General features: G+C 37.3%; 1 protein-coding gene across 1 annotated transcript in view; it reads right to left on the minus strand.

The window, feature by feature from the left end:
* The window catches only part of ADGRL2 (adhesion G protein-coupled receptor L2), a 302,557-nt gene extending 294,788 nt beyond the window's left edge, over positions 1 to 7,769 (minus strand). The window contains exon 1 of the mRNA XM_044944794.2: positions 7,651 to 7,769. The gene's annotated coding sequence lies outside the window, so the exon portion shown is untranslated. The remainder of the gene's footprint in view (positions 1 to 7,650) is intronic.
* Positions 7,770 to 14,332: the final 6,563 nt, after the last annotated feature.

The following is a 14,332-nucleotide window of genomic DNA, read 5'->3' on the forward strand; positions in this document are numbered from 1 at the left end:
TCCACAGCTAAATTCATTTGCTTCAACCACTTGCTTTGCCAATAATTTTCTTTTCCTACAGAAGAAATATCTCTTATACTGGTGCCTCTATATCATCAAGTATTCTAGGCTAACAGGTTTGTGCTCCCACTTAAAGATGACCTCCATAAGTAAAGCGTTTCACATTCGTGCATGCTTAGTCACTCAGTCATTGTCCAATTCTTTAAGACCCTATGGACTGTAGCCCGCCAGGCTCCTCTGTCCATGGGATTCTATAGGCAAGAGTATTGGAGTAGGTTTTTATTCCCTTCTCCAGGGGATCTTTGTGATCCAGGGATCAAAGCTAGATCTCCTGCATTGCAGGTGGATTATTTACCATTTAAGCCACCATGGAATCCCAAAGTGCTTCACATATTTATTCTCAAATCTCCTATGGATACTGCAGTGATTGACATAAAGTAGACCCTCAAGAAATCTTTGATTTTGAGTTGCCTTGAATATTGTTGCTTTGTTTAAAAACCTTCTATGTTTCCCATTTTTACAGGTTACAAACTCTTTTACCTTTTCAACAGGATCTTTAGATTTGGGACCTGGAAAAGTTTGGGAGGAGGATAAGCAAAAAGCAGGGAAAGAGACCCAAGCAAAAAGGACATTCGAGAAGCAACTGGGAGCAAGTGGCAGACTGGAAGTGTTTTGACAATTTTTGGGTTGTCCTTTGCCTACTGAGTGTTACCTGGTCTTTGGGGGTTCTGACATCCATATACTACAACCACTGATCTCTTTAGGGATCTCATTATGCACAATGTCCCAGTTATACCACACCCAGATCTGTGGCTTTCTGGGGTTGTTCTTTGTCCACTGGCAGGAACACAGTGACTTATGTCCACCTGTCTTCTGGCAGGAAAGCTGAAATAGCCAGGTAAGTCCATGAATACACCTTTTGTAAAGTGCTGATTGTAACTCCAGACATTTTATGCAAAGATTCAGGCCTTTGGGACCTTCTCTTTCTTTTCCAAGTGATACATGGGCACTATGCTTAACATTGGTTTTCAGGAAATGCTGCACTGCTTTTGGTGCCTAACCCAGGGGTATGAGCCAATAGGAATCTGGATTGTGTAGGGGAAAGTACTGTGACAAAGAAACAAGGCAACTCTATACAGCTTTCTCCTCTGTTGAATAAATAACATTTTCTGTCACCAGCATGGCCACAGGTGAGCAGAGGAAGGAGGAACCCAGAGGGATGGTTTTACCTAAAGGCTTATTGCCAAATTCAGACTTAAATTGAAGAAAGTAGGGAAAATCACTAGACCATTCAGGTATGACATAAATCAAATACCTTATGATTATACAGTGGAAGTGAGAAATAGATTCAAGGGATTAGATCTGATACAGAGTGCCTGAAGAACTATTGACGGAGGTTTGTGACATTTTAGAGGAGGCAGGGATCAAGACCATCCTCAAGAAAAAGAAATGCAAAAAGGCAAAATGGTTGTCTGAGGAGGCTTTACAAATAGCTGAGAAAAGAAGAGATGTGACAGGCAAAGGAGAAAAAGAAAGATATACCCATTTGAATGCAGAGTTCCAAAGAATAACAAGGAGAGATAAGAAAGCCTTCCTCAGCGATCAGTGCAAAGAAATAAAGGAAACAATAGAATGGGAAATATTAGAGATCTCTTCAAGAAAATTAGAGATACCAAAGGAACATTTCATGTAAAGATGAGCTCAATAAAGGCAGAAATGGTATGGACCTAACAGAAGAAGAAGATATTAAGAAGAGGTGGCAAGGATACACAGATGAACTATATAAAAAAGATCTTTATGACCCTGATAGTCATGATGATGTGATCACTCACCCAGAACCAGACATCCTGGAATGCAAAGTCAAGTGGACCTTAGGAAGCTTCACTATGAGCAAAACTAGTGGAGGTGATGGAATTCCAGTTGAGCTGGAATTTCAAATGCTGAAAGATGATGCTGTGAAAGTGCTGCACTCAATATGGCAGCACGTTTGGAAAACTCAGCAGTGGCCACAGGACTGGAAAAGGTCAGTTTTCATTCCAATCCCAAAGAAAGGCAATGCCAAAGAATGCTCAAACTACTGTACAATTGCACTTATCTCATACCCTAGCAAAGTAATGCTCAAGATTCTCCAAGCCAGGCTTCAACAATATGTGAACCATGAACTTCCAGATGTTCAAGCTGGTTTTGGAAAAGGCAGAGGAACCAGAGATCATATTGCCAACATCTGTTGGATCATTGAAAAAGCAAGAGAGTTCTGGAAAAACATCCACTTCTGCTTTATTGACTATGCCAAAGCCTTTGACTGTGTGGATCACAACAACTGTGGAACATTTTTCAAGAGATGGGAATACCAGGCCAACTGACCTGCCTCCTGAGAAATCTGTATGCAGGGCAGGAAGCAACAGTTATTACTGGACATGGAACAACAGACTGGTTCCAAATTGGGAAAGGAGTACATCAAGGCTGTATATTGTTACCCTGTTTATTTAACTTATATGCAGAGTACATCATGAGAAATGCTGGGCTGGATGAAGCACAGCTGGAATCAAGATTGCCAGGAGAATTATCAATAACCTAGATATGCAGATGACACCACCCTTATGGGAGAAAGCGAAGAACTAAAGAACCTCTTGATGAAAGTGAAAGAGGAGAGTGAATGTGTTGACTTAAAACTCAGCATTCAGAAAACTAAGATCATGTCATTTGGTCCCATCACTTTACAGCAAATAGATGGGGAAACAATGGAAACAGTGGCAAACACTATTTTGGGGGGCTCCAAAATCACTGCAGATGGTGATTGCAGCCATGAAATTAAAAGACGCTTTCCCCTTGGAAGAAAAGTTATGGCCAACCTAGACAGCATATTAAAAAGCAGAGACATGACTTTGCTGACAAAGGTCCATCTAGTCTAAGCTATGCTTTTTCCAGTAATCGTGTATGGATGTGGGAGTTGGACTAATAAGAAAGCTGAGCACTAAGAATTGATGCTTTTGAACTGTGGTGCTGGAGAAGACTCTTGAGAGTCCCTTGGACTGCACGGAGATCCAACTAGTACATCCTAAAGGAAATCAGACCTGAATATTCTGGTCTGAGGACTGAATTCAAGGACTGATGCTGAAGCTGAAGCTCCAATACTTTGGCCACCTGATGTGAAGAATTGACTCATTTGACAAGACCCTGATGCTGGAAAAGATTGAAGGCTGGAAGAGAAGGGGACGACTGAGGATGAGATGGTTGGATGGCATCACTGACTCAATGGACATGAAGTTGAGTAAACTCCAGGAGTTGGTGATGGACAGGGAGGCCTGGTTTGCTGCAGTCCATGTGGTTGCAAAGAGTTGGACTTGACTGAGTGACTGAACTGAACTGAAGCTCTTCTGTGCGTCGATTATCTCCCCACAGTTCCTTTCTCAGTGGAGAATGCCAGAGTGCTAAACCATAAACAACTACTTCAGGTGTACTGATATCAAAGAATGCAAACTTATAGACTGTTTTATAATTATGAGTCAAGTCCCATTGCTCACTTTACCTTGGCACCAGTTAATGTCTAAGTGAATTTTTCATAGGAATAATTTTGTTTCTCCGTTGTCCCTCATTCATTTATCTAAAATTGTAAATTATATTTGCTCTACCTTTGTTTAGTAAAATAAAGTCATTTCTATGTCCATGTCTTGTCCACTCTTTCCTATACCCTCCCAAGGAATGATTTCACCAATATCCTCCCTACATCACGGGCTTCCAACACATATTCTCAAGACTTTTCTCACCTCTCCCTCAGATTTTTTCTGTCACTACTCTCTTTTCCTCTTCTTCCTTTGAGTAATATGTTTTAAAATCTCTAAAGCTAGCACAGCTACCTGTACTCTCCCCAACTCCTGCCCCATTAATGACACACTTCTCCTTTAACCCTGACTGCTCCTGCTCCACTAGTCATTTTCTCTCCTGCAAACATGGTTAAGTCTCCACTGTTGCTTCACTTCTTCCTCTTCACTTAAAAAAAATAATAGTTTTGCTGTGTTGGGTCTTAGTTGTGGCACTCAGATTCAGTATTTGTGGTGTGAGAGCAGAGAGCATAGTTGCTCTGAGGCATGTGGGATCTTAGTACCCTGACCAGGGATCAAATCTGAGTCCCCTGCATTGGAAGGCAGATTCTTAACCAATGGACTGCCAGGGACATCCCCTCCCCTTCACTTTATGAATAGAGATTCCACACATTTCCTATTTCCAATTATTCACACTTTCATTTTTCTCATTCCCTTGAAATATGTATCCAGCACCCACAAATCTCTGGAGATGGTTCTTGTTGACCTAATTATTGCTGAATCATTAGCTGCTGTCAGCCTATGAGTTTCACTCTGCAACAATCAGCACACCTGTCTGTTCTGAATCAGCATGGTGTGTCGTGCTTTTACACTGGGTTACAGGCTTTCTTCAAGTCTGTGGCTAGAGTTTCCTCATGTTTCCTGAACACTCTCTCTCTCCAGATGAAATCCTCTTATTTCTTCTCTATAAACTTCTCTTTGCTCCCTACCTGTAATTGTTTCATGAAATTATTCACATCATCTGTGAATACATGTCATTTCATATATGGCACCACAACCTCACACTGGAAGTTGCTTCCTGTAGGTAAATTCTTCTGACTTTTTGCTCTCCTGGTAAAGTCACTAATATATCTGCATATAAAATATTTTTAAAATATTTTGATACCATGCAAGTGGAATTTTCTTAATACATACATATTTGGGGAATTTATTTTTGTTTCATTTTTGTCTGTGTTTTCTGATCATGGATGTCCAATTATGACCTAACCAAAAGGAAAAATCGTTTGAGCTCAGGGTACTTGGAATTCATAGTTTGTGAAAACCAGTCTTTCCATGTTACTGGGTTCTTACATCAGGAAGATACCCTTGAGTTCTTTTCACCATCCTGGATTTTCTCCTTCCTTCTTGCATATTTTTCATATGTAGGGTAAGAGTGTTATGACCATTCTGAGAATGAAGTGGGAGACTAGGTGGTATGTTTGAGTGTTTTCACTGCCACTTTTCCGTTTGTACATAGACATATCCCATACCTGTAGGAAGCCTTTGACAGTGGAATATTTGAACAGACATTTTAGGATGGGAAGCTCGTGCTTTCTAGTCCTGGTTCCTGAACTGATTGAAAACACTGTTGTTCAGACAAATGCTGTGAAGTGTCTGTCCTATATCATCTATAAGACGTGTCCAGATTTCCTCTTTGGGAAAGTACAGGTTATAGGCTTTCAGAGAAGAGTATTGACAGTCTTCTTCTTCAGTCTGTTCTTATAAAACTTTAGAGCTTGCTTGATAGACTGTTTCACATATCCTTCACAGTTTCCATTCAGACCTGGGGCTAGAAGCAGCGCCTTTCATCTTACACAAGAATGGGGTTGAAGAAACGTCAGAGAGGGAATTAGTCTCCCAAATAAGGTAGAAGAACTGGGTGTGTGGAAGGCCACAGATTCAAGTTTCTGCAATGTGGGTTTTTACAAGATGATCATTGCTAATAGCATGTATTTCCCAGAGAAACTGAATTAGTTTCCTTCATGCAACTCCTGAGAGAAAGGAGATGGCAAATGTAGGGTCTGTTGTCTATCTTGCTTACCATAGTATATCCTGTGCTTTGCAGTATCTAACAAAAATAGGAGCTTGACAAATATTTGTAGAATTGAAATGTATAAAAATGTATTAAATACATTGGCAAGGAACTAGTAGCATTGGTAGTAGTAGCAAATTTGGGGGACTTAATAAATTCCATGTATTCTTGTACTGTTTTCTGAAGAAAGTATCAGATGCTTTCTTCTGGTTGTGATTAAGGATCATGTTTTCCCTAGGGTATTGTCAAAGAAGCTGGGAACTTGGTTGAAACTGATCTCTGCTGAGAGATTTAGGGGTCGGAATGGAAAATCTCATGTCAGTACATTTTAGGATTAGGTGCTTTCTCAGATTAATCAATCTTTCTCCTGAAACTTCTGGTCAATGATGCTAGACACAAGATACTAGATTTGATAGACAAATAGGTAATTCAACTGTAGCCATTGCTTTATTCCTCTTTGGAATTGATATATAAATTTACCTTTTCTGAGTATAGTCTCACCAATTATGGAAAACAGCAATTTTGGATAACTACATAAAACGTCAAATAGAAATATCCTATAACTGGTATAAATGTCACTGACATCGAATTGGTGCTATTGCCATGCTTCGTGCACCCTCAACAGTTTTTTAAAAGCCCAAAACACTTTTGTTTTAATCAAGAGGAAAACAAGGTATGTCACAGATAAAAATGATGCACATATTTTTGTGCTTATTATTTAAAGAAAGGAAAAACATCTGAAATCTGTTTGCTAACTACAGTATAATACGAATTAGCCTGCAGGCACGGTGTGTGCTGTACCCTGTCTGCTTGCCAGCCCCGCTTAGTCCCAATGTATTAATGAGCAAGTGCAAGTATTTGAACAATCAGCATTTCCGCATTTGCATGCAAACTCTCATGCTGTGTAATTATACATAGAACTGGCACTCAAATTAATTAAAGCTGATTTCTCTGTGACTGCAAACTGGTCATATCCTCAGCTTTGCCTTCCTATGAAGTTATCACTCTCCATTCAATGTGACACGTCTGTCCCTGGCATTCTCAGTAATGCTAATATTTGACAATTGTGAATTTGGTAATATTTTAAATTGCAGCTGACAATGGCTGCATGTTCTTTTGCTTTTCCTTTCCTCCCTATTTTCCTCCTTCTTGTATAAAGATTAAAAAATAGATTTTGAATGTCTGCTTTGTAATTATCCCAAATAGTAATGCAAACAAATTGCATATATTGTTTCTTCCCCTATTTTATGACTCCACCCACTTGATTAGCACTTACAAACAATTCATCAAATTTAAAAAAATTGTTTATTTGATATTAGCAAACAATTATTTTGATGGTTTTGTTCTTAATTTTGAAAAGGCTTTAACAAATGCTGTTTTATTTTAATGGATAAGGATCTCATAATTCAGGATCAGGGAGATTAGGAGAGAAAGAAGCAGCAATAACTGCTAGATTTGATTAAGACTTTTTGAATCTTCATCAAACAGAGAAGTATTGCAATGGAGGCCACTATTTGCTAAAGAGCTCCGTAAACATTACCTTCTAGGGAAGAAGGCTTTCCTTGGCTCTTCCACAATAAAGCCATCTCCCTTTGGTTCTCAGTTCCTCTGAAGAAACTGTTTCTGTGACAATTTCTTTGAAAAGACATCCTTAGAGCAATTAAGATATTATCATGATTCTTTTTTCATAAATTTAAATCTCTGAGTACAGGTGGCTATGAAAATCATCTTCACGTAGAGCCCTGGAAGATGATCTGCTTTGACACATTCTTCTGAAATCAAGACTTACCCACCACTCAACCTCAGCTCACCATCTCCCCATTTCTCTATATCCTATTAGCCAGAAACAGCACAGACTATTACAGGGGCCAAATGTCTCTTTTCAGAGCAGGCACCAAATAATTCTATCCTTTGAGTTCAAGATCCTGAAATACACTGCCAAGAAGATGGTCTCAGTAATCTCCATTTGAAAGGGAAGATTGAGTTGGAACTCTCCTTATAATCTCTAGTGATCACAAGAGATATAATTGCCCTTACCTTATTTGTAGTACTTCTGGGTCCACATAGAACATCAGTTAGCAAGCTCCCTTCAAATTCCAATTGGCATACAAGTGAGAAAAGAGTATCTTTCCTGAAGAGGCTGTGGGGAGATCACAGTCACAAAACTGTCGTTGTGATCTGAAGTCTGCCCTTCTGTCTTGTCATGATTTCCTATGCAGACAGGTGTCCTATCGGCATGAATTTCATTGCCAATTACACTTTAAGAGTGGGTGTGGCTTGAGCATGTAGCCAGTTCCACCTGTCTCTAAACCCTCATAACCTTCATTGCTTTCAATATTTCGCTCAAGTACCCAGTGACTTCATGAGTTACCCACGCACTGGACCCGACTAACAGAGGTGTGGGAACAGTATCGAGTTAAGCAGCACCGTCATTGTAGTACACAATGCTCATTGCTACTGGCAAATACCTATTTGCTGACTCAGGATTGGATTGCGCTGAGCAGGACTAGGCAGTTCTACTGCTTTCTGTTTGTTTCCTCTTTAGAAACTATCCTCGTCTAACTAACCATTTAGCAAAACTAGATTTTTTTTATATTCATTCCTTAAAAATATAGTTTCTTTAAGCATAGAGAATTACTACTATATTTTAATCTTTTTTAAAAACAAGCACTTGCAAAACAAAAGACAAAATTGGAATTCCTCCAATAATTAAAATGAACATCACTATATATGCTGTCCATTTTGCTCTTAAATTTTCTGATAGCAAAACAGGTAGTTAACGTTTCTTTTACTTCTTAAAAGAAAAAGATAATATGTGAAATGCTTTGTAAACATCCTTAGGAAATGGGAAACTTTTACTCTTTATGGAGTATTAGATTAGCTGGCACTCACTGATGTTTTAATTGATGGTGGTATTTTTAAAAAGTTGATTGGCTACATATTTCTTTATAGGCATATGCATAAATGAAATTCAGTAATGGAAATAATAAGCATTTAAAAACATGCCAAAATTTTAAGTGTAACATGATCAGAACAAAGTCTAGAAAATATGGGTCTCAATATGTATAAACGGTATGTCTTTGACATACAGTTTCTACCCACTTTATCAACTTACTCTGGAAGTGGTGGGATATTAATTTTCTCGGGCCTCTCAGTTCCTTAGTGACATTTAAATCAAGCAAACTGGTTTTTTTGGAATTGATTTATTTTCAAATATCAAAGTTTGCTCCAATATCCTACCCAAAGCAGGAATTTCTATATAATATTGCTTTTTCTTCAACTTGCCCACCATCTAGCATAAAATGATGTGTAGTGATATTCAATAAATTTTTGCTGAGTAAATGTTTAGCTGTACATTTTAACTGTGATGTGAACATTGTAAATGATATAAATCAAGTAACCTGCAAACTCTTGAAGACTTTCTTTCTAAACAGACTTCATACAGGTTTGCACATAAATGTGAGTGGTGATCATTTGCTAAATAAATTGAAATTAAAGAACTTTGAAGAGAATACATTAAGTCTAAGACAATTCACCCTCACTTTAAATAGAGCGCTTCCTTATTTTTGACAAATATCTTCCTAAATTGTCTATTCGTTGGTATGAATTTTTTCTGAAGCTTCATGAGGTTTTGAGGATAAATTTAATCCCTATTCCACATGAAAGTTGTACAAATATTTGAAAAATGGCTATCATTTTCTCCTAAGTCTACTCTTTTTTCAAAGTGAACATTCCTTTAATCATTCTAATATGAAGTGGCTTTTAAGGCCTCTCACCATATTGGATGGATTCCAGTTTGTCCATGTCTGTTCTAAATGTGGCATCAGAACTGAATGCATGGCTTGAGATGCGGTCTAATTATGCAAAGTAAATGGGTGCTGATGCCTGCCTTGTTCTGGACTATGTTTATAACAATTTAGAATTTTATGAAGGCAGGAAATGTACTCTGAGGAAGGGTTAGTATCATTATCAAATTTTTAGTTGTTAAACTTTTATAAAACTAAAATTTCAAATATTTTTCATATCAAAATCTGCCTAATCAAATCTCTTGCAGCTTCCTGTTGCAATTGATGATTTGGATGGAAATCATTGCCTTTCTATCCATCCATACTAGAGCTCATTGGCCCATTGTTCTAATTATTTGTGGCAGTTTTGAATCTTGATTTTGCTAACCAGAGTCTTGATTTTTATATTTCATTTTGTGCCATTCTTTAAAAGGCATCTGAATGGCTATGATGAGTCAAGCACTAAGTCTGGCAGTGATGATACCAAAAGCAAGAAAGACATGGTCATTTTCCTGAAAGAGCCCACAGAATAGCAAGAAGACTGCCAATGTAATTATTTTTATTTCTTTCAAATAAGTAGGGAAAAAAGCGCTAATACACCTCTCAGAAATCTCTCTTCAGATTGAAAATTATCAATCAGTCTTTGCTAATGAGAATAAAGTACTGCACATGTCATTTTTTACTGAGTACTTATTTAAAATAGGTAAAAAAGCACTTCATGTACATTTTGCATTTAAGAAGCATGATGTTTTTGTGACGTAGTTTTAAACCCTCACTAGAGTTGAAGGGGTTAAGGTTCAGGCGTTTATGCAACTTATGCAAATTTGCATAGCCGATAAGTTGCAGGGCTTCAATTTGAACCCCCAAAACTATGTTACTCCAAAGTTCATACTTAGATACTCAAAGAGGTAATTCTGCCATTTGAAAAAAATTCCTAACCATATTATAAACTATCTCTAACTTATCTTCTAAGAATGTCTGAGTATTTTGATTGGAAGACTTGCCAAATTTAAACTTTCTTTGAATAGTAAAAGTAAATCAGTTTGCTTGGAATTGTTTTCTTAGAGGATTCATATCTTAATAGTCATTACCATCTTCTCAAAATGCCCACTTTTACTTAGATATTCCTGTCTAAATTTTGCTAGAGATTCAAACTCACTGGTTTGCAGTTCACAGAATCTTTCTTTCCTAAAAAATCAGGTCAGTGTCCACATAAAAATAACTGGCAAAGGTTCTATGGGTACATTTGAAGTTCTTTCTTTCCTGAAGACAGTAGGACATATTTATGTAGCTATCATCTTCACCTTCCTGGGATTCACTTCCTGTAATGGTACTTATTGAAAGTAAGTGAAGACTGAATTGTTCTGCACAAAGTCTTACACTTAGACACACTTCAAAAGTATTTGTTGAAAAAAATCTACATACTGGAGAGGAAAAAAGCTCCACAAACCTGTTTTATAAGAAAGAAAAAAGACCACTCTTTTTTGCCTTTTCAGGAGGAGCCATACTTATATCACACACGAATGATTCTTTTGTTAAAGAAAACAACTAGGCAAATCTGGACAAGGCACTCTGGTCGAGAAGGTTAAGTCTTCTGCGGTATAGCCCGACAGGCAGCACTGGATAGATAGAGCTAAATTTCTCCATAATGAATTATAAACAACTTGTCAGCCTGGGAAACAAGACTTGGACATGGGAAGAAGGGAAGAGATATGAAAAGTGTAGTGGTATGAGGTGTTGCCCAAGAACATGGCAGAAAGCCCAGAGTATAACACAGGACTACAGCCAGGGAGGAATTCTGAAACAGCTCACACTGAAACCTCAAAACATTGCTGCCTCAGAAGTGTGCTAACCCGAGAGGGGACACTGGAATGATAATGTAGAATAGGGCCTTTTCTCCAAGATCGAAATCCAGTGAATGATCTCAATTTTGTAAGATGAAAAATATCTTTAGAAGAGGAAATAGCTTGTGTGTTTTTTTAGCACTTTTATTATTTCAGTTTGAGTGGGTATTAGAAAATACTAAAACCCTGTTGTCTTATAATTTTCTATTAATATAACTTTTCCCTAATCGTACTTTTATTATAGCATATTTTCAAGAGCATATTAATTCTTTTATCTTTTATCTATTCTTTTATACAATAGATTTTTATTACATAGAAAGTCTTAAGGTTATTTCTGGTAGATAAGTGTAGAAGAAAGGAAGGTATGTTATCAAGAGAATGTTGAGCCCCCTAAATGTGAAAGATTTTTGAAAAGATTATTTCATTCTATCTAGAAAAGACTGAAGTATCAATTTTATATGAATTTCATACGAATAATAAAAAAAATTAGCAGGACATAAAAGACTTTGAGACAATATTTTTCCAGAGAACATTATGATATAATCTCAATATTTCTAAAATACTTTCATAAAATAAATTTCTGTTAATAAAAATAAATTTTGATGGATAAAATTAGCTTATATTATTAAAAGAGATATGCATATTTGTGTATATATAACAGAAAATTTAAGATTCACAATTTTAATCACTGTTTCAAAGTAAAAACTTTGTTGATGGGAATGTTCTCTTTGGTAATATGCAGTATTGGAGGCATCAGCAGAGTAGTAGTATGCTAATGCATTATGTCTGAAAGATGAACCTCACTGAAAAATTTAAGAAACTGAATACTGAACAGTTAGTTGAAGAAGGGCAATTATGGGATCTAGTCTAGTTTCATTATCTAAGATGAGTAAGAATAAAATGCAAAATTGAAACATAAATGATGCAGGGCATATTAGGTATGAGATTTCTTTTTTGTTTTAATTATCTAATTTTGCATTAATGTGCTGCTATTGTTAAGACAACACATTGTCTAATTTATTACCACCACAACTCTATGAAGTAGATAATATTATCATCACCCTTTAACAGAGGAGAAATTGAGACACAGAGTACTTAAGCAACTTGTCCAGGGTCACACTGTTAAGCAAATAATTGAACCAGGATTGAAATTCAGGCAGAATCTGCAGACTGTATATCTCTATTAACTTATTTTGCATCTACTGTGTGCTTTCTTTATGCACACAGTATAGTAAGTGTTTTTCATAAAATCTATACCCTCATGAAGGAGAAATTCACCTTTTAAATTTATTTTGTCAAGCTAAGTAGTCCTTAATATCCTACTCAAATTGAATACAAAATATACTTGTATCCATTAGGACTCAGCTCAAGGGTCAACTTATTTATGGAACTTTTGTTGATTTCTTTGGATAGAGGTGACAGCTGACTTCCCTATACACCCTGTAGTCTGCACAGATACTTATATACGCCTGTAATGGCCACTGCATATTTTTTGCATATCTACTTATCTCCTGGGCCTAGCTTGGTGTCAGAACACAGTAGGTTTAAAGAACATTTGTGGAATCAATCAATAACTGGGGCTAGTCCTTATCTTTCTGCATCATTTTTCGACACATAATTTTCCCTGCCAGGCACCAATTTGTCTCCTGCTGGGGGAAAGCAGAGTATTGCCTTCTCTAGACTTTCTATTAATGTTTCACTGTTTACTAAAGTGCTAAATAAACATGAGTTTTGCTGCTCAGGCAAGGAGCATTTTTGATAAGTAAATAAGTTAAAAATACCAAATCAGCAAGCTTTTGGTTGGATTACCTCAGAGAAGTTGCCCACAGTTTGCCCACGTTGCCTCTGACAGATGTGGCTCAATGCCATTCTCTCCAAAATTTTATTTATTAAGTGATCTGATCCATAGTTTAAACAGAAAAGGAAGCTGTAATGATTTTTTCATCCCAGCATAGACCTGGAGGGAAGAGTAAGTCGAGTGTAGACTCATGTGTTAGCATAGGACAACTCGTTCTTCCCTTCAATTCAGTCATCTGACATCTATTAAATGAATGAAAGAGTAACTAAATGATGGCCTGGGTAGGGGTGGGATGCTTCAGATGGGCTCTGAGATGGCTGTAGAGAGCAGGGGACCTTTGAATGGAGCACTGGGATTAAAGTTTAGTAAAGAAAAGGGAGACTGGCAAGTGGACAGTATGAAAAGTACCAGGAACAACTCCAATCCCCTGTGGACTGGGGGACAGGTGGCCTCTTGGGCAGCTGTGAGAAGCTCATTAGAGCAAAATGTTCTTGAAGGGGAGAAGAGATGAACATGCTAGCCATATATTCTGGTGTGAATATTTTATGATAAAAGCATATTACAGAACTACATTTAAGGCTTGCTTCTGTTATGACCTCAAAGCCTGGCCTTATGAGAATCCTTTTACACCAATGGTAAAGGAATCAAATGCCTAAAAAGGCCAGGCAAGTCAAGATTAAGGAGTGAGGAGACTGGGAATAAGGCAATAGGAGGTACTGTGTTGCTATGGGAATAGGGGCCTAATGTTATCCAGTGGTACCAGAAATTTCAACTTGCATATATAAATCAGATATCCAGTTTTTTTTAATGTGAAATCTCCAAATTTTAAAGTATTGACAAGTAATCTAATGTTTTATTAAATATTATACTGGGGGGAAAATCCCTGTTACCATGCTACAATCCCTTATTTTAACTTCCTATTCTACAAAGTGACTTGATAATACCTGCTCTATATTCCTCAGAAAGATTATTAGAAAGATCAAGTCATCTTGTAGATAAATTGAGAATTAGAATGTGCTATATAGCAACTGAACATCAACTCGGGCTGATGAAGATGAGAGATGTGACTTAAGGTGTAAGACTGGAGAATAGTTTCTAAGTGTTGTAATATTTGCTAGCAAGATTGAAATGGAAATTCCAAGTGAATTCATTTTCTCAACTCTGATAGAGCCGTCAAAAGTGATCAAGCCATTAACATATTTTGGGGGGAAGATCCCCTGGAGAAGGGAATGGCAACCCACTCCAGTATTGTTGCCCGGAGAATCCCATGGACAGAGGAGCCTGGCAGGCTA

The sequence above is a fragment of the Bubalus bubalis genome, chromosome 6 (genome assembly GCF_019923935.1).
Source record: "Bubalus bubalis isolate 160015118507 breed Murrah chromosome 6, NDDB_SH_1, whole genome shotgun sequence".
Lineage (NCBI taxonomy): Eukaryota > Metazoa > Chordata > Mammalia > Artiodactyla > Bovidae > Bubalus > Bubalus bubalis.